The 19,730-nt window shown below is 40.3% G+C and overlaps 1 protein-coding gene across 2 annotated transcripts in view; it reads right to left on the reverse strand.

Moving 5' to 3' along the window:
- Positions 1–17,801, reverse strand: part of BDKRB2 (bradykinin receptor B2) — a 28,191-nt gene extending 10,390 nt beyond the window's left edge. Inside the window, exons 1-3 of one of the 2 annotated variants that reach the window (XM_064512111.1) lie at positions 17,679–17,801; positions 12,254–12,305; positions 11,298–11,423 (exon numbers count right to left, since the gene is read on the reverse strand). The gene's annotated coding sequence lies outside the window, so the exon portion shown is untranslated. The remainder of the gene's footprint in view (positions 1–11,297; positions 11,424–12,253; positions 12,306–17,678) is intronic. The other variant, XM_026107682.2, reaches the window with a different exon arrangement.
- Positions 17,802–19,730: the final 1,929 nt, after the last annotated feature.

Here is a 19,730-nt window from a genome sequence, read left to right on the forward strand (position 1 = left end):
AGTTAAGAGTTATGTACATTTATACGCATTTTCTCTTGGCAGGGATAATTAGCCAGTGTCATGCTTTGTCCTTGGAGCTAGTGCAGGGAACCACTATCCTGCTGTATCACAGACTCTGGATGTTCTGCCTCTTGAGAAATGTGTATTTCTCTGAGCAGTGCAAGTGTTCTTCTCATCCACCAGAAAACTTTTGGCAGTATGAAGGAAGATTTAACTCCATTTTATTCAAGAAAAATTTTGACATGCTCTCCTCTCATCATAAACCTTGATGCCCAGCTCCAAGACTGTTTTGTTCAGCAGCAAGATATATCCACACACTTGTGTTTGGGACCTCTTAGTTGTTCTAGATCATGTTTAACTGCATCAGCAGAAGTAGTATAGAACAACTTTTTAATGGAAAAACCTGAAATAGAAATATTTTTACTACTATTCTAGCTTTGTTTGCTTATTGAAGCAACATCTAAGTGATCTTGTACATAAATTACTGCTTCTTCGCTTTCAGGTAAGTAAAAGAAGAGACGTGTCTGTAGGACAACTTTATCAGAGATAAAAAGAGGTTGAGTCTGACTCATCAATTTATTCCTTCTGACTGTTTAAAATGCCAGACATGCCAGGATAGGGTTTTGCTGCCAGCATCTCACTAAGGCCTCTAGAGTCATTACACTGAAACCATTACAGTTACAACCATCTTTCTGTTTTTACAAGATACATCTGATTTCCCCTTTTTTCCTGGATGAATTTAATTCAGCATTTATTGGATACATGCATTGAACTCAGAGGAATGGCATTTATTCAAAATGAAATGGCATCATCTGGACAACAGCACATGGACAAATGCTATTGTGGAAGGCTACTCATGCTTCCAGGTTGTTTGTGTTCCCTGAAATAAAAAGGAAAATCCTAATGATTACTCAATGTCAGGGTTCATATAAGCCACTTCAGGTAAGGTTTTATGATTTCTCTCCTCTGCCAGGAAATTAAAATCTTTATGAGATTGCATAGGGTCCATTTTTGCCTCTTCTATTCCCCTAAACAACTATCCCTTGCTCTGCCATATGCACAATTGCTACTACCTATTTTCTGGTAGTGCCTGGGAGCCTGGTGCCTGGACCAGCATATCATTTTGGTGATACAGGATTAAAACAAAAGCTAACGCCTGCCTAGGGAGCAGGTGCTTTAAGACATGAACCAACAAGCACAACCAGGAAAGCAGAGGCAGAGACAGGCAAGGAGTGAGACACTACCAATCATAAATCAACCTTTCTGAGATGTCTGCTTGGGGCTGGTATATGATACAGGACCTCTGAGAGATGCCATCTTCTGTAGTCAAGCAAGATACTCTGGAGTGTCTGAAACATGCCCAGACACTGCTGGGGCACCTCTGTCTCTTGATGTTAGCATTAAGATTGGAGAATAGAGGACATAACTCCACTGTGAAACTAGTAAATCTTTGGGTTTAATTGAGCATTATAGGGGCTATAAAAGAGAGCATTATAGCTGTAAAATGAAAGGCAGAATTATAGCAAAGGAAGACATGTAAAAGATTCTCCTGTGAATGAGAGACTGTTAGAACAATCCAGGTTTTAAGAGCTCAAAAAGACAAGCTACTGATTTGTTCCAGAAGAAATGGTTGAAGTATAATCTTCTGCTTTTTAAGTATTTGAAAAAAAGAAAAGGCTTGGGTCAGTATTTGAAATTAGTAAGAGTCTGATGTAGTGCTCAATATATTGGAGCCTAGTGCTTAGTTGGCTTAGTGCTGTTTTTAAGGAAAATTCCTGTTTCTTGTCTCTTGGGAGGATATGAATGCTATGTAAAGCTCTGGTATCTTGGCAACAGCTAAATCAGATGAGCTAAAGGCAAAGGTTTTTGGTTTTCCTGTTTTGTATTTCTTCTCACAAAAGGTATTACCTACAGGCAAAATAACAGGAAAAAAATTTGTACTTTTGTACATTCATTTTAAGATCTGCATGTTCATAGCACCTTCCTTCTCTTCCGGAGAACACTATTCTCAAGGTTGACTCAAAGCCCATCCTTATTTAACCTTTCATAACGATCTCAAAAGCAACATAAGCTGGAAATACTGAGTGAGAAATAACTTTTAAAATTAATCTTCTTCCTTGCTGAAATATTTCCTCCACCTTCTCTGAAGTATGGAGGAGAGAAAGCATATATTTAGTTAGAAATGTACTGCCACATAGCTCTGAGGAACTATCATTCCTATTGTAATATTTATAAATGTGATGCATTATAGTATTATTCACTAGCAGTAATTTCACCGGGAGTAATTTACAAATGCAAGTGGATTCAGCCTCTCAGATCTCTCATTCCTGTGAAATTTTCTCAGATGAGCTCTCATAAGTCTACATGATTTATTCCCAGTCAGTGATGAGCACAAGAGCTAGATGTAGAGCTTGGGTATGCTGATGACTGGCAAGGTACTGTAAACATTTAGACGTGGTCCTGTTGTATGTGTTAGCTTACAGAGCTGTTCTTTGGAGCAGTGTAACCCTTCTTGTATAAGAATCCTGAGTGCAAAGTATTCCAGAAAAACACTGCCATTGGTAATAAACTGAGTGAGAACATTCCTCTTGTAGAGAGAGGCTGCATCAGGGTTTCGTTAAAATAAAAAGGGGCCTAAAGCACAGGGGAGAGTATAAGCAAATTAATAGCTAAGAATAGTCAAGAATCCTTTGAATGCACTTCTAGGGCTGTTTTGATGCACATCATGGCAAGATACAGTTTGGACAAAGGAAAGAAATATTAAAATAAATCCATCATTTTTTTTTTTCACAATAAACCTGCTGCTAAATCGGAAAGTGTTTGGCAATAAAACTACATGAGGTCTGTAACTGTGGAGCCACCAAGAACTGAAAATATGGTACATATATGTCCTGTACATGGTGATGTGTTAAAGCAACAGTTCTCTGTGTTTACATTTAGACGTGAACAACTGCTTTTGTGTTTTGTTTTCCTGGAGATTTCCTTTTTGTTATTGCTGTGCAGCTTTTCATTTCTCTTTAATACGTGATAGATTAGCAAACACAGTAGAAGAACTTTCTGTACTTGTTCAGCAACTTTTACCATTGTATTTTATGACCATAGAAGGAAGATAAATTGAAGAACTACCAAACTGTTCTGAAAACAGAAGCGGTCACTTCCATCCTTCTTCTCTCAGAACACATTTCAAGATCTGCTGCAGGCAAGTTTAAGTTTAAGCTGTTCTGACTTACTGAGTTACTTTTTCTCTATCCCCTGCTTTCTCAGCATGGTACATGCTTAGGAAAGAATGAAGTATATGAGGCTCTTAACTTAAAGTTCTAATCAGGCACGAGCTAGATTTGTTCATCTCTTGTCCACTAGTCACTGGGCAGGTGGGAGACCTCTTTCTAAGTCTATGCTCTGTCTAACTTAGAGCAAGGTCTGGAACTCAGATAATCCATGTACCAGGATATTAAGAAGCCACAAGGTCATTGAATAATGTGGATCAAGACTATTTCTCTTGATGAAGCTACTTCAAATGAGTGTAAATATTTAAATAATTGTTGAAGCAGGGGCATGAATCTGATTCTTCCATCTTGCGAAAATATCAACAGTTGCTAGGCTTACAATGTCAATCTTTTAGCTCCTTCTCTCTCCCCTAGTGCAAACTGAATTACTTGTTGCAGTGCTCAAGTCACAGAAGCAAAGAATAGTTGGGGTTTGAAGGGACGTCTGGAGATCATCTGGTCCAACCCCCCACTCAAGCAGGGTCACCTAGAGCAGGTTGTCCAGGATCATGTCCAGTTGGCTTTTTTAATATCTTCAAGGATAAAGACTCCACAACCTCTCTGGGCAATCTGTTCCAGTGTTCAAACACCATCACAGTAAAGAATTGTTTTCTTATGTTCAAGTGGATTTCATGTGTTGCAGTTTGTGCCCATTGCCTCTTGTCCTGTCACTGGGCAGAAGAGTCTAGTTTCCAGGATTAGTTGCTCCATCACGTTCCCAGGGGTTGAGGTGAGGTTGACTGGCCTGTAGCAAATCCTTGAGCAAATCCCTGAGAAATCATCTCTCTGCTGCTAGAGCTGATTTCTGTTCTTTTGTTTCTTGCTCACTCGATCTTCATATATTGTCTAGAATGATTTTGTTGTTTTTTTGTATTTCATACTTGGTAAGGTGAAGAGTAGAGGGATGAACTTTGCAGGTGGCATCAACCTTGTCTCCTCCGTTTCTCAAGTTCTTTGGTACCTTTGAAGGCAGTGCTAGCTTGCATCAATAATGTAAGTAAGTGGGAAAGCTGCTACACTTTGCTAGGCTGGTGTTTTAAACAATGCCAGGGTGAGACTTATCTCCAAGCGCGCTGGTTTAGGATTCCCATTCAGCCCAGCTTTGAGGCTGAGTGGCTCCCTTTCTCAAAGGCACAGGCAGAGGAGATTCTGAGGGAAATGGAGAGGAGGAGATGGCAGATGTAGTTCAGATGCCATTGCACATTAGCAGGTCACAAAGGTAGAGGAGAAGGGAGAGATGCGTGCTGGAGAGAGTGCTGTCTGGGGCCCTGCTTATTGCTAAGTGGAAAGATGTAAAAAAGAATAATGGACTTGGTTTGTAGTATGGTGAAATAAACCCAAAGCTTGGTATTGTCTGCTAAGACTCGCAGAACTCACTAGTTTATATCATTAGCTAAAAGGGCTTCTGCCAATAGGGGCAATGATCAGATAATATTTTGCTCACATTTTTCATCCGCACAGAACTTGCACTCAACATTGGTTCTGTTGCTGAGGAAATGATCATATATTAACATAATTTATTCCTGAGGTTAGCTGGCTTGCAGCTTAGTTTGATAATATCTCCCCCATTGCATTGTCTTGGAAATAATCACAGAATCACAGAAGGGTTGAGGTTGGAAGGGACCTCTGGAGATCATCTCGTCCAACCCTCCTGCTCAAGCAGGGTCACTTAGAGCACATTTCCAAGGATTGTGTCCCTATGGCTTTTGAATATCTCTAAAGAAGGCAACTCCACAACCTCTCTGTGTAACCTGTTCCAGTGCTCTGTTACCCTCAGTAAAGAAGTTTTTCCTCATGTTCAGATGGAACTTCTTGTGTTTCAATTTGTGCCTGTTGCCTCTTGTCCCGTTGCTGGGCACCACTGAAAAGGGTCTGGCTCCATCCTCTCTACACTCTCCCTTCAGGTACTTATACACATTGATAAGATCTCCCCTCAGCCTTCTCTTCTCCAGGCTGAACAGCTCTCTCAGCCTTTCCTCATAGGAGGGATACTCCAGTCCCTTCTTCATCTTAGTAGCCCTCCTCTGGACTCACTCCAGTAGCTCCATGTCTCTCTGGTATTGGGGGGCCCAGAACTGGAGACAGAACTCCAGATGTAGCCTCACCAGGGCTGAGTAGAGGGGGAGGATTAGCTCACTTGACCTGCTGGCAATGCTCTTCCTAGATCAACAGAGGATACCATTGGCCTTCTTGGCCACAAGGGCACATTGCTGGCTCATGGTCAGCCTGCAGTCCACCAGGACCCCCAAGTCCTTCTCTGCAGAGCTGCTTTCCAGCCTGTACTGGTGCATGGGGTTATTCCTCCCTACGTGAAGGACTTTGCACTTCCCTTTGTCAGACCTCATGAGGTTCCTCTCTGCCCAACTCTCCAGCCTGTCCAGGTGTCTCTGAATGGCAGCACAGCCCTCTCGTTTATCAGCCACTTGTCCTAGTTTTATATCATCAACAAACTTGCTGAGGAGGCACTCTGTCCCTTCATTCAAGTCATTGATGAATAAGTTGAACAATACTGGACCCAGTACTGACGCTCGGGGGACACCGCTATCTACAGGCCTCCAACTAGACTTATCACCACTGAGCACAACCCTCCGAGCTCTGCCTTTCAGCCAGTTCTCAGTCCACCTCATGGTCTGCTCATCTACAGTGATGTAACTGCCCGTTTGTACAGGGAGAGAAGAAACAGAAACATTGCTTGGAGCGAGACCAACATGTTTTGCCACCAGGAACCACACAGGGCTCCTCATGTGGCAGTGGCTGCTGGGAAAGTCTAAGTCTGGTCCCAGGGCTGAAATCTTTCATCTCCCTTATCTCTGCTGCAGCACTCACAGTGTCCATCTACAGAGCATTCCTGGGAAATATGTCACTAATGCAGAATCAAATTGCCATCTAACTGCAGTCTAATTCTTGGAAAGAAACAAGTGTTTTGTACTACTACACAAGCCTAATAAAATGGAGGAAGTAACATTTGTGATGATGGATGGGAGACTGTCACATATTACAGGCATAACAGAAACATCAGATTGTAGTAGGAGTGAAACACACATTGAATGGTGTATGTTGCTTATAAAAGACAGACAAACAAAACATTTGTCTTTTGTTATCAGATGTGAACTAAGGAGGAATGTAAAAATGAAAAGAATTCAGCTTGTGTTTAGGAAGGCTGCAATGAAACCCATTCTGCTAGACTGGCTGAGAGAGAAAGAGAGCAGTCATGTAATTAGATAGATAAATACTACTAGGAATTGTATTGCTGTGTGAGGTGTTTCTTAGATATTTGCTATATGTATATGCAATATGCTCAGAGGTACATGAAGAAACGCCTAGATATTCCCAGATAGCATAGGCAAAAAAATGGTTCTATCAAAGCATCACAGGGAAAACAAAGGATGGTATTTTTTTATCTTGAGGACACGGTGAGGATATTGTAGGTTTGATGATTGAAAATAAGCTGGAGTGGAATGATCAAAACTTGCATAGTTTAACTGGGCTAGGAAAACAAATGAAAGGCTATAAAATTCCTGATTTTTGTGAGGTGACATGTAAATTTAGCAGGTTGAAATAGAGAGAAAGGAGGTAGCAGCCCCTTCCCTAAACACTGCAGGACCTGCAGGAATCTCTGTTGTATGACAAGTGACTTGCTTACTGCATCAGCACTGCAAAATTCAGAGAGCTTAATGCACTAATGTTGTGAGACCTGGTTAATATCCTTTGCAGAAATCTGATGCCATGTGAAATGGCAGGTCCAATGACAATAAGCAATGTAATAGATCCATCAATGTAGACAATGGTAGACAATATCTTGAGCCCAGTGATAAGAAATAAAATAAATGTGATAAAGAAATAAAATGCTAGTGATTTTACCAAGTGTAGCTTGTGCAGGTAGATTATATTTATTTGTTAAAGTAAGCATTTCCTGCTTTAAAAAAAGCCTTTCCTGAAAACCAAATAGATCCGAACTATTTCAAGTGCCATGTTGAAAATAGCTTAGTTGGAAAAGAAATATATGAATTTTGAATTGGTTAAAGGCAGCGCTTGAGAGGTGGGCTGGAGGAACTGTTACTAGGGTGTTTCTCAGAATTGGTTTGGGAGTCCATTTAATTAAATATTTACATAGTTGATTTCAGTATGAAGAATAGGAGAGCACTGATGAAGTATGCCAGTGACATGAATAGCTTGATATTTTCATTACAGAGAACGATAGGAATATCCTGCAGAAAGCCCTAGAAGATATTAATAATTAGAGCAACATATGTGGAATAATAAGAGGAAAAAATGTAAGTTTTGAAGAAATTATGTTCCCCAAGAAGATGTAGCAACTGATGTTGGTTTATTTGCCTTGCTGTAGTGGAAGCACAGTAGAGCTGTTCAAAAAAAATCACTCACTGATACGCTCCCATGTTTGTCACGTTACTCTTAAAGTACACCAGACCTGTTCAGTTCAGTTTAGACACTCCTTTCTCTTAGCTGAAATACAGCCCTTTTCCCTAGGTAGCAGCTTTACAGTTCTCATGACTAGGCAGAATGTAAAGGTCTAATGGCCAAATAGCATCTGCCAGGGTTGCTCTCTTTGTGTATTAAGTACTTTATGGAGAGATTTGCCTTTCAGATGAAGTGGCTCTGTGCCCTGAAAGCACTTTGCTTCTAGCACCTCGGGAACATTGTAGCAGCCGTTTAGAGAAAGGGTAGGGATTTGCCATCTCCACCGCCTCCGACCACTATCATGGTTACACTGCTATCAAGAGCAGCTAAAATAACACAGCACTTGCTTCACATTTTCACCACTGGCTTTCACAACTGTGGCTTTATGAAAAAAGCCTGAAAGTCCCTGATAGCAAAGACTGGAAGCTGATAGTATGTACGGCTGACTGGTTGCTGTGACTAAACTCTACTAGCCATTTCCTTGATAGCCACTTTTTTTCATCAATTTTTATCATACAGGCGACTGATTATTTTACTCTGGAGTTGATTCAGGTTTTGTTGCACATTATAGCAACATAAAGGATGTTCAAAACTGTAACTCTGTCCCCAACTACAAATAATCATCCCCACCAGCAGCTGGAAACGTTTCAGCCACAGCTACTTTTTCTATTACTCAGCTGTACAATGATGACTCTGTGCAAGCAGAGGAGTCCTTAGTGCAGGCAGACTTCTGAGGGTATCACAGACATGTGTCCTCTGTATAAAATGGTAATAATGCCTTGCATTCCCTTAATGCCTTCCACCAAAAGGATATATGGACAACTTCACTGAGTAGTCGTGCATTACTGGGCACAAATAGTACATTACTGGGCTCTGACAGCAGAACAGGCTAGAAATTAGGATTAACCATGTAATGTTCAATTCAAATTACTGCATTAATTTCATGCAGGTAGAATTTAGAGGAGAAAGATAGAATTTATCCAGGATATTCAGGTTAGCATCTCTACCACCTTCTTAAGAGAGTCTTAGACAACAGCTGTATACCCATCCCAAAATCTACATCAGCCTATAAACTCAATCATATTTCAGCCTCCTGAAAAGCCTGGCTTTTCTCGTGGAATACCCTAGTGAATGATCTCCAGCATAACAGGTTTGTGTCATGGAAGGCCATACAAGCATAAGATATTTATTACCTAAATAGCAAGTGGTCTTTACTAACAAAGTTGGGTGTTTTTATAATTTCATACTGTCTTGAGTGTTCCTAAATGCAGGGTATAGCAGTGCAACCACTTCTCAGGAGGAAGCCTAGTCTGGAACTTATTTGACTTCTTCAGTGATAAACTTCAGAAAACCATTTCTCCTTGCCCTTCCTAGGCTAATAACCTAGGCTAATAACCATAACAGCCTGTTATACTGTTCTTTGAGCAGCTGGGACAGTCATTTCATATTATTTTCATGTCTTTGCTCCTGACTTAGCCAACATAGTAAGCATTTGCAATGGGAAACAGGTCAGTTTTCAGAAATCCATATTAAAAATTACTAGTCTGTACGCTGGAGAGGAAGGTGCCTTACTATCAAAAAACAGATATACCCTCAGTATATGCCACAGCTCCTCCAAAGAATGATTGTACCCAAAGCTAACAAAAACCAAGGACCCTTCAAAGACTGAGCAGTCATTGAATGGTGTTGAGTTGCTGCTGGGTGGCTTCGCTGCCCGTTTGCTGTACAGTGATAAAGGTTAATGGATCACATTTTCTGGTACACCACACCCACGTAGTATTGCAGCCATGTAGGAGACTTTTTTTAGTAAATGTTGAAGGAGGAGGACTTTCTTTTCCTATTAAAATGACTGTTGAAACAGAAACTTTCTGGAGAAACTGATTCACCTTTTTAATGAGAAAAAATTTTCAAAAAAGATTTGGGTAATTTAATAGGAAAGGTTTTAAAGATGTAATTTCTGATCCTGAACAAAGGAGGAGGCAAATAGCCAACAGCTTAGCATGAAACCCAGATTCAAGTCCTTGATTCGCTCTTGCTCTGTCTGGCCAGTTAAGCAGTTATCTTTACAAAGTGGACCAGCTCCAAAAAGGAGAGAATGAAAGATATCAACTCTCTATGGCTTATCCCTCAGTCACTTGCTTAAGGAGGAAGGTGCCTGGTTCAAAGCCCCTCTTCTGTGATACCCATTCCCAGACAGATTTCTTTTGTGCATGAGTTCTGTGGTTTGGTTTCTTGTTTTCATAAAAGATATCAAGATTCTTTAATTCCTGATGGGAATTAAATTATACATTTCATTGCTTCCTTCTGCCCTTCCAAATTTTTCCGAGAAACAGAAACACTGTCCTCTGACCAGCCTTGATAATTTTGAAAAATGTCCTGATATAAGTGAATTATGTCACCTTTGAACCTGTGTACCATGGCTTTTATAATGATGGTGGAACATAAAGCACTGTATAGTATTTCATGTGACAGTTTTCTGTAGCAGGCAGAAAGGCTTGTGGCAGAGTGTAAGGACAGGAACAAGTGAGGAGAAAACGAGCAGATATGAGTTCTGGAACAGAAGACAATGCTGCTGTGGAAAACAAATAGAGGAGAAATGCTGCTACTAGGAAGGAACGAAGGAAGGAAGGGAGAAAGGATGGAAAGAAAGAAGGAATGAAGAGGTTTTTAATTTCCTGAAAAGGATACAAAACAAACAATAAATAAGGATCCTAGTCTGAGTCAGGAATATACCAAAGTTTTGAGAGTTTTATCTGGGATTTTCATTCAAACTGTTATAAAACATAGATCATTAACACAGTTTTGATCTTTATTTTATTTCACTTCAAGAAAGTCCAACATTTTAAATGTTTGAATCTGGTATTTAAAGTCAAGCCTTTCTTTAGTTTTTTAGTTATCTGACCAGAATTCATTCATCCTAACCCAAAACTTATGAATATGTCTCATTTAATTGCTTTTTAAAACACACAAAAACACATGCTGGAAATTGCTTATGCAGTAAACCTATGTCTAGTGATACATGATGCAAAGTGTAGCACAATAAAATCTCACATGTCTTTAACTGTACAGTTATGAGCTCATGGTTTAAATGGCAATGTATAGACTAAGTCTATTGTGGAAGAAAACAGATTCCTGTCTTCTTGCATTTCTGAAAAAGACTAATGTTTCTAAAACACTGCAGGAAACACCTACAGAAGACTGGCTCCACTTTGTTAATTCTCCTTCCTTTTACTTCTGGGAAATGTTTCTTTTGCTGAGCCAGCTGGCTGGGATTTCTTGACTATAAGGTGAGTCTTTCACTGAAAAAAATGTCTCCTCAAAGAAATGATGCAAGTAGAAGGTGAGAGCACACAATTGTCTTATGGAACATGCCTGGACATGCTCCATTTTTTTTAATGAATATATTATAAATTAAAATTTTCTGTGAAAAATATGCCACCCATTCAGGAAACACCTTCATGTCTGATTCATTATGACTGTTTTAACCAGGTTGGAGCAGTATCACTTTGAAAATGCAACTCACCCAGAAAAAACAAGAATAAGGCTGTTTGGAAAGGGCTTAAGTTTTAAACCACTGCTAGTCCAGCTTAATTACTTGACTCTGTTACTTACTATAAATCTCCAGAAGGAATGAAGACTTGTAAGAAGATAACTGCTTTTGCTTGTTTATCTGCCCATGAGGCAGATCTTCATGTCCTCATGTCCCAGATCCTCATGACTTGGAAATTTCAGCATTGACTAGAATAAAAAAAAAAAAAGAAAAATCCTTCTTTGACTAAGTGAAGGAGAAGAAATTAACAAAGAAGTCTTGATCCTAATAGATGGAGACATCAGAAATGTCTGATCAAAATTATCTTTGATCTCTTTGTTCAAGTAAAAATGTGGAGACCAGAAAGTAAGTGGTAGAGAGCAGAGAAGGTGGAGGCCCCTTGTTGGATCACCCCATCTCAGGGGGTGATATGATAATGGGTAGGACAGGGCCGCATGTATAGCATGATTGTGCAGATGAATATGTATTTTACTTCTCTGACAAGATGCTGATAAATCTGTATCTTTGCATATGTCTGTATATGCGTGTATTGAGAGTGAGAAGAGAGAATTTCCACAAAGCAAACATTTCCTGGGCACTTTTAGTGCCACAAACTGTGTGCCTGCCATTCTGCTGTTTACTCTGGGAGAAAGTGTGTGTTTCCAGTGCCCAGCCCTGGAAGCAGCAGGCAGCACAACTTTCCGGGTGATGCCAAGGAGAACAACCATCTGTGAGCTAACTGGAGTAGGGTAAAGCATGATCCTGCACAGGGGACATGTGGAAGGGCTCTCCAGAGTACGAGCACAGTGTCTGAAGGGTTTGATTTACATGGCTTAGTCTAAAGGAATAAGTTTCTATCCTTGAGCTCAGATATCACAGATTTTTAAGGAGATCAGACCATTATAATAAATAGCATGATGACATTTGTTATATTCGTTGTAAGAATTATTGGATGAAATTCAGCATCAAGCTCAAGCTGTACAGCTATAGAAGTTAAATCTGTCTTTGGTCATATTTTGTACCCCACAGCAAAGCTTACCTGTGATGATAGTTAAGGGCACATCCACGGCATAGATTTCTGACCTTCCTGGCTAGGAAAAGAGTAAAAGTAGTGTTTCAGTGACACAGCACTCTGTATCCTGATTTCACAGGAAAACAAGCAGTTCACCAGAAATGGTGAAAGGTCCTACCTTCTGGTTCCTGGACCAGGATTCAATCTAGAAAAAGGATGTGGCTACCCTATCATGACCAGTAAGCAAATTGTTCATCTCTACTAACACATCTGTAAGACCTCAGCTGCTCTAAGTTATTACTCTGCTGATGTTGATGGCATTGTGACCATTCACTTCAGCTGAGGATCTATCCTGTGTGGTTAATTCTATCACTTTTTATTTCCCTTCAGTTGGCTGTTTTCTTGGCTTGCTCTTTGTCCCAGTTTACCAGCTAGGACCTGGAACACAGCTCCGCAGGTATTACCATACTGTCTGCGTTACACTGATGACCAGAGGATTCAGTAAGGCTCAATGTGCAAGAGTTATGCAAGCATAAAGAAAGGCGTTGCTTCAAGGAGCTTATAATCTAAACAGAAGCCAAGTATAACACAGATAGTGTAGAATAAAGCCTGAGATAGGGAAAGACTACTGGAGAAGGAAATGAGAGGTGCTTATGGAGCTGATCTAAGACTGAGTGACATAGATATTTCTGTCTTCTCATTTCTTGTTTAAGGATCAGGTTCTACCTTTTAATTGTGAAGACTTCGCAGTTGCTTTTTCACAGAAATGCTCAGAAGGCCTGAAGAAACACTTCCAGCTTACTGGCCTGCCCCTTATCTGTAGATAGTTTATCATTTGCATCAGGAAGTGGCTTGGGCTGTTGCTTTGTCGCATGTGTGTGGGTAAAGGGCTCAAACCACCCCTCTGGAGGGGAACCTGCTGCCCTTGTTTTGTGCCCCATGGCACTTCAGAGTAGTAGCCTTTCAGTGAGTCAGTTAGATGATCGGAAATCACACAGCCACAGCAAAGAAACAGAGCACCTCTGGAGACATGAGAAAGCAGGTCCCAAAGAACATGCCCCCAGTGTGCTCCCTTCTGCCAAACCAGAAAAACTGCAGAAGGAAAAACACCTATGGCTAGTTCTGCCTCTTGACACACAGGTACAGTTGTGTTAATATCAGAGAGACCTCGAAGTCTAATTGTAGCTTGCTCTCTCTTTTGCAGAGTTTACCTGTAGTCTCAGCTAACATGAATGGGAGAAACTGTTTTCTGTGCTTTGACAGCTCCATTCACTAGAATTAACCGTAACCTGAAGCTACCTTTATTTGCAACACTATCACCATATTTGCATACCTTAGTGTGCAAAGCTCATCACTGGCGGGTCTGCAAACCTCACTGATCAGATTTGTTTGGCGAGATCACAAAAACAAGCCCAACCCTGTAGAATCCAGTTGAGCAGTTAACATACGAGGGGTAAGAGCGTAAATAGCACAGCCGGGGAAGTAAGTCAAATCTGTCACTCCGGGGGAATGCATACTTTCAGGAAACACTTTCTCTGCCGAGGGACCTCACGCATTTTAGCTATGTTTCTAATGTAGCAACTCGGCCGCAATATCTGAATGCTTTGGAGTTTGCTTATCATCAGAACGAAGATAGCACGCTTTCAGCAGGCAGTGCTACTCCTGTGTTTGTCTGGCCTGTATCCCACTGGTGTCTGTTATCCAATATTTAACTCCTCAGTTTTGGGGCACTTATGGTGGGGTATTGGACCATGACCCGGGTTCCGCAGCCCCAGCATACTACTTTTACTGCTAAGCAAATGATATATCCTCACTATGATGGTCACCAGAGGGTGCAAGGAAACTTTGTCTTCATCTGTGTGAAGACATATCAGGCAAAGGCTGAGTTTACAATATTCTTTCTGGGTTGCTCTTTGCAGTAAGTGCCCATTGTAGTTATGGCCTACTTATCTGAGGGCTGTCACAGTACAGGGTTGCTCTCTATTCCCTCTATCCCTGCCCATCAGTTCTTGCGGTTTCCTTTATGTGGGTTCTCATCTGACCTCACAGGACGCTGGATCAGGGAGTTTAGATCTCTGGCTGGATCTTGCACAAGTGCCAAAGTCAGTGAGGGAGAAGGAAAAATACAGTCAAGGACTGGTGAGGTGAGGGATGGTTCACCTGGGAAGCACTTAGGCTTAGACTGGCCAGAATTTGGTGAGAAATTGTACTGTTATGCTGCATGGTATTCATTTTTTTGCCAGCTTAGTTCCTTGCTAGGTTGGTGTGGTTTCAGGCTCAGACCTGAAAACCACCAGAGCAAGTAAGAGACAAAGAGCAGCCAATGTTAATGTGGTTCCACAACGGCCTGAGCAGGACATCTTGCTCTCTTCTGAACTACCCAAGGGCAATTAGCTGTTAAATGTTCCTCTCTCCTTTGTTTACTCTGCACTGACAGAGTTAAGTGCAGGCAGCCTGTGTGGCTGAACTAACCAAACAGCCGCACATACTCTTAAGCCCTCTGCTTGTCCAGCTGCTGCTTTGTGGTGCTATGTTATCAAAAACTCCTCACCTAGGGAAAGGGGGAATGGCATGCCTACATCTACACAGAACAGCATGGCTCCTTGGGAGCTGAGTACGACGAAGAGAAGCTGGTTTCCTGCTTTGCTCTACCCCCATGGACGAGCTGTTTACTTCTTAGTGCAAGGTTCACCAAGGGATGGATATTCTCATAGCTGTGCTATGTGCCTTTTGGTCTCACAATATGCAGCCTTATGCAATACCACTTTAAAGTATTACTGTCTCATCTCCACCCAGTCTGCTCCTGCCATGTGTTACCATTTTTGCACCATAGCAACTCCTTTCCTGGTGCCACAGCAGGTATTTGTATGGCCACCCTATTCATGAATTCAGGAAGCAGGTGCACTTTAAGCAAAGTTTCTTTCCACATTACGTTTAACCTTTCCCTGATCTGCAACACAGTGCATTGGCAGAAGCAACATCAGCAAGTGAGTGAGGGGAGAAGTGGGAAGCAGAGAAAGAGCAATAATACTATAAACCCCTATTGTTGCCAAAAACTTTGCTCTAGGAAATCATAGCCTCATTAATGCTGGGGTCTAACAGGGAATCGCTGAAACAGTTATTATCTCACAGCAGGCTTCTTCACTCCTCTTGTGCATCAAGTACCCTAAAATCAGATATGGTTTAGCTGAGTACACCAGGGGATCAGCAAATGCAGAGAGAGGGGTACTGGGGTGAGAGCAGAAGCTGATTCAGCTGTTTAACCAGTATTAGCTGTGCTTGTGAGTCAGCACACAGAGACTTGACTGTAGGATTTGGTTCTGGCTAAGGAAAGGTTTAGTGCTATGTTTGTTTACAGTTATGTATCAGCTAGGCAGAGATAAAACTTCTCATCTCTTATGTGTGTAAAATTTGAAGTATGCTAAACGCAAGGATGCAGAAAGATCAGCCGTTAGAAAACCAAGGAAAATGTTTGAAAGTAGAGAGGGTTGAGACAGAGCTTTTTAAAAAACATGAGTGACAGTGGAACAAGTCTGGCTTATATGTAACTTTTAATGAAAAATTGAGTTTTTAGCTAAATGACATTTTGACAGAAAATGTTTATTTTTATTTTTTTTTGAAAAACTTTATATTGATTAATGTTTCTAATGAATTTGGGTGTACTTTTGTTGCTGACTTGGTTACTGTGAGGGCATTTTTTTAAAAGCAAAACTATTCTTTGACCAATTTTTCTGGACTTGCAGTAAGATTTTTATTCTTACTATGACTGAAAGCAGTGGGATTTGGGTTCCTAAGTGCCTTTTGCCCCCTTCTTTCCACTAAAAAGAGACGATCATAGACTGACTATTCTTAAACAGTGAAATTTAGACTCTTCATAGTCAGCGTCCCAAAACTTTTCCTAAATTCCTCCTGTCTTCTGCCTGAAAAAAGATTTCAAGTATTACATAGCTGCGAGAATTTTTTAAAGCTGTGTCCAAGTGGAATGATATCCTTAATTCAGGAAACTCTAACTCATTAAGAAAGACTGTTGTTGGATGGTACAAAATGTTCAGGTAGCTCTGACTAACTCTCTCAGTCCTGTTCTGGCACGTACGGGGCTCAGTGGAAAACCTGGCAAAGATTTTCTGAAGGTCCCTCTGTTTTGGATAGTCCAAAGACATAGTTAGGTACGTTTGTCTCTTCTCTTTGTGCTTGTGCTATTCACACCTAACAGCTATGAAGAAAAATATGTTTGGAAGTCTATGAATGATTCTTAGGTGCAAATTTTTCTCTCTCTACTCTTGCACATTTGCAACTCTTGTTGCACGTTTTCAGGGAACAGCACACAAGATGAAAATCATATGACTGATATTACTCAATATCCTGATACTTCCATCTTAGAGATTCTGCTCTAGAAACAGAGATCTTTCTAGCCAGCTGTCTTCTAGCTTCTTTAAGAGAATATATGCAGCTGTTCAAGGTAAAAATATGATTTTATGAGGTGGTGTCTGTAAGATTGCTTATAATATCCTAAAAACAAGGATTCTAACGACAAACTATTTGAACACTTTTCATGTCATGCTTCTGTATAACTATTATTATAATGATAAGGCTGCTGCTTAGTATACTGAGTAATGGAAAATGAGTGGCTAAATTTGTACGGTATATATTCCAGCCTTTGGCCTTTCAGTTATATCGTCCTAATTACAATTCCAGTTCTAAGCTCTTTTTTTTTATCAGCGTCTTATAAATCATGTTCCTACTGTACTTTTTCATTTGGATACAGATGTTAGAAAGGAACTGATAATGATGTTTAAAGGTCATCCTAAACTTTTCTTTGTTACATAAGACATAACTTTAAAGGCTTTGTCTTTGTCATTCAGTCAGTATAGGCAAGACAGGTTAGCAGCGTAAGGTATACATATAAGCACACTTCCTGCCCCGCAAAGTTTACAACCAAAATAACAAACACAGAGAAAATGGGACATACTCAGACGTACAGGAAAGAATTGCCTCTGTTGTTTCTCTACTACTCGACAAATAATTTCTGAACTGAAAACGAAGTTAGCTGTTTGCACTTTCAGTTCTTTTGTGAGACAAAGTAAGGGGCACCCCAGGGTACCATGCAAGAGATTAAATAGCTTCCTGACAGAACAGATCATTGCCCTGGATAGCCCCTACGCTGGATAGTCATTGCAGCAGGTGAAAAGCCTTGTGTCTGTGGCATGTTGGATACCTTCGAATAAAGCATTTTTCTGTAAATGTTACACCTCTGCAAAACCTGCCAACTTACAAAACTACATTAGCAGCAATTATTCTATTCCTTCTTCCTGGAACATTAATAACATTGGCTCTTTTTTAACTGAATGAGGAACATATTAAGAATTCAAGAAGCTTTTTCCTAAAAACAATAAACTCGACTGAATTTAAATAATGGGAACTTTTAATATTAAAGAGATGCAGAGACACATACCTTGATTGCAAATACGCCACAGAGCAGGTACAAAGGAGTGAAGTGCAATACTTGCTAGTGAACAGCCAAGCCCTTTCTGTTGTATGAATGAGTCTAACTTCTGCTTTTCTGCCCCTCCCTGAAGAGAACAGACTCATCCCCTGTTGATGACATCATATTCCTGGATTTCTGTCTTGCTATACTTTATTTCAAAAGCAAAGTTTGTCTGCTGTATCCAGTATACAATCACTGATATTTGACTATGGGTGATAAACAATACAAATCAAGCTAAAATATTGTTGTGCCACAGTATGTGTATAAACAATCACTTGTGTTTGCACAAGAGCCTTCAGAAACATATACACGCAGTCACAGAGAACCTTGATTCTTATTTTGTTGACAGTGATTTTTTAACTGTTGTTAGACACTATCAAGAGTGAAGTGAGTCAGCTTCCTATGGGACTTGGATCTTTAAAATAGCGCAGATCAAATACCTCATTTACAGTCTTAAATACTTGTCTTTCATGTGAGGAATCTACTGTTTATATTTCTGCAAGACAAAGAGCATTGCTCTTCCTTGGCAGAAGTCTCTGTCCACTCAGTCTGCTGAGAACTAACACAAGTTTCAGGTACCTGCTTAAATAAGACCAAAGTTTCTCCAAGGTCTTGGACCAGATACCTGTACAAAACAGAATTATACCCAAAGAACAGAGCCATTTTTATACCACAATAACTTTTTCCTGGATTTGAGAAAAGAACAAACAGAGGACTCATTTTTCAATGTTCATAAAGGAAACACCACTGTTTTTCCTCTAATATTTACACAATTAACCTGAAATCTGAAATGGCATAGTTGCAGCATCCCATACAAGGGATACATCTGCATTCAAAGGAGAAACGAACAGAGAACAGACTCTCCTTTCAGATACACACTCAAAATACTAATTCAGAAAATAAAAGATTCAAGAAAACATTTGGAGCTATTTATGTTATAAATGCTCTATACTGTGATCAGTGGTGTCTACTAGAAAAAGTATTTGGCCTCTGCTTTCCATTGGTTCCTCATCTGTAGTTCTAGAGCAATGTTTTCACTTTCAACTTTCCCAATAGGCACAACTACTTTGCTTTCCAGTCATTTTCCTTTTCTTTTTCTGAAACTGTTGTAATAACTGCTCAGTTTTTTTTCTTTCTTTACTTCTACTAGTTAAAGCATTGGTCCTAAGGCTTTCCTTTCTCTTTCTTTCTTTCTTTTTTGTTTTAATCCTTCTCTATCTGAATAAAACCTAGTGTGTTGGAAACATTTTAGAACTCTCTCTGGGATTTCTTTCATGTTTGAATATGGATCTAGTCTAAGCATTAACACAATTTTGCAAATACCTTGCAGCAAAATTCTGTTTTAATTTTTCAATGTCTTTTACTTATTTGTAGGAGGGACTCTGCTAACTCATTTGTAGTAGGGTGATAAGACCCAGCTCTAGTGTGATCTACTTAGTTAAACCTGAGGAATGTGAACAACTTCTCAAAGAGCAGCTGAGGAATGTTCTGCAGTCTTTCCAGGGTGCTGAAGCAGGTGTTGCAAGTAGGTAACCTGCTATGGACACTTGTTTCTGAAAGAGATCACAATCACATGAATGCATGTGATCATCTCCAGAGCTTTAGAGAGGTTCCTCACCCTGCAAAGGAGGAACCATTACTGGTTCAGGGATGTGAGGCAAGTAATAAATGCAAAAGCCAGGCTTCATCTGCAGCTCAATTATCCAGGCATTTGCAATACTTCAGTCAATGTTCTCTTTAGATTTAAGTATCAAGGTGATAAAACAGGATCTTCAGTATTTTAGCATGAAGCTGAAATAGCTTGGGCTCAAGTAGATGAGTGAAATTTCCCATTTTCTCCCCTACCATATTCTACTTTTGGAGAGAACTCTTGTCTGGATGGCTTCAGGAGGTCACAGCTGGGAGCCATAACATCTAATCATGAAAGCTTTAAGCACTTTGAGCTGGGTTATATGGGAGAGTTCTTGCTCTGTTAACATTTCTCCAGGAAACTGGCAGAGAACATATCTGAATGTTGGA

Source organism: Dromaius novaehollandiae, chromosome 5 (genome assembly GCF_036370855.1).
Source record: "Dromaius novaehollandiae isolate bDroNov1 chromosome 5, bDroNov1.hap1, whole genome shotgun sequence".
Lineage (NCBI taxonomy): Eukaryota > Metazoa > Chordata > Aves > Casuariiformes > Dromaiidae > Dromaius > Dromaius novaehollandiae.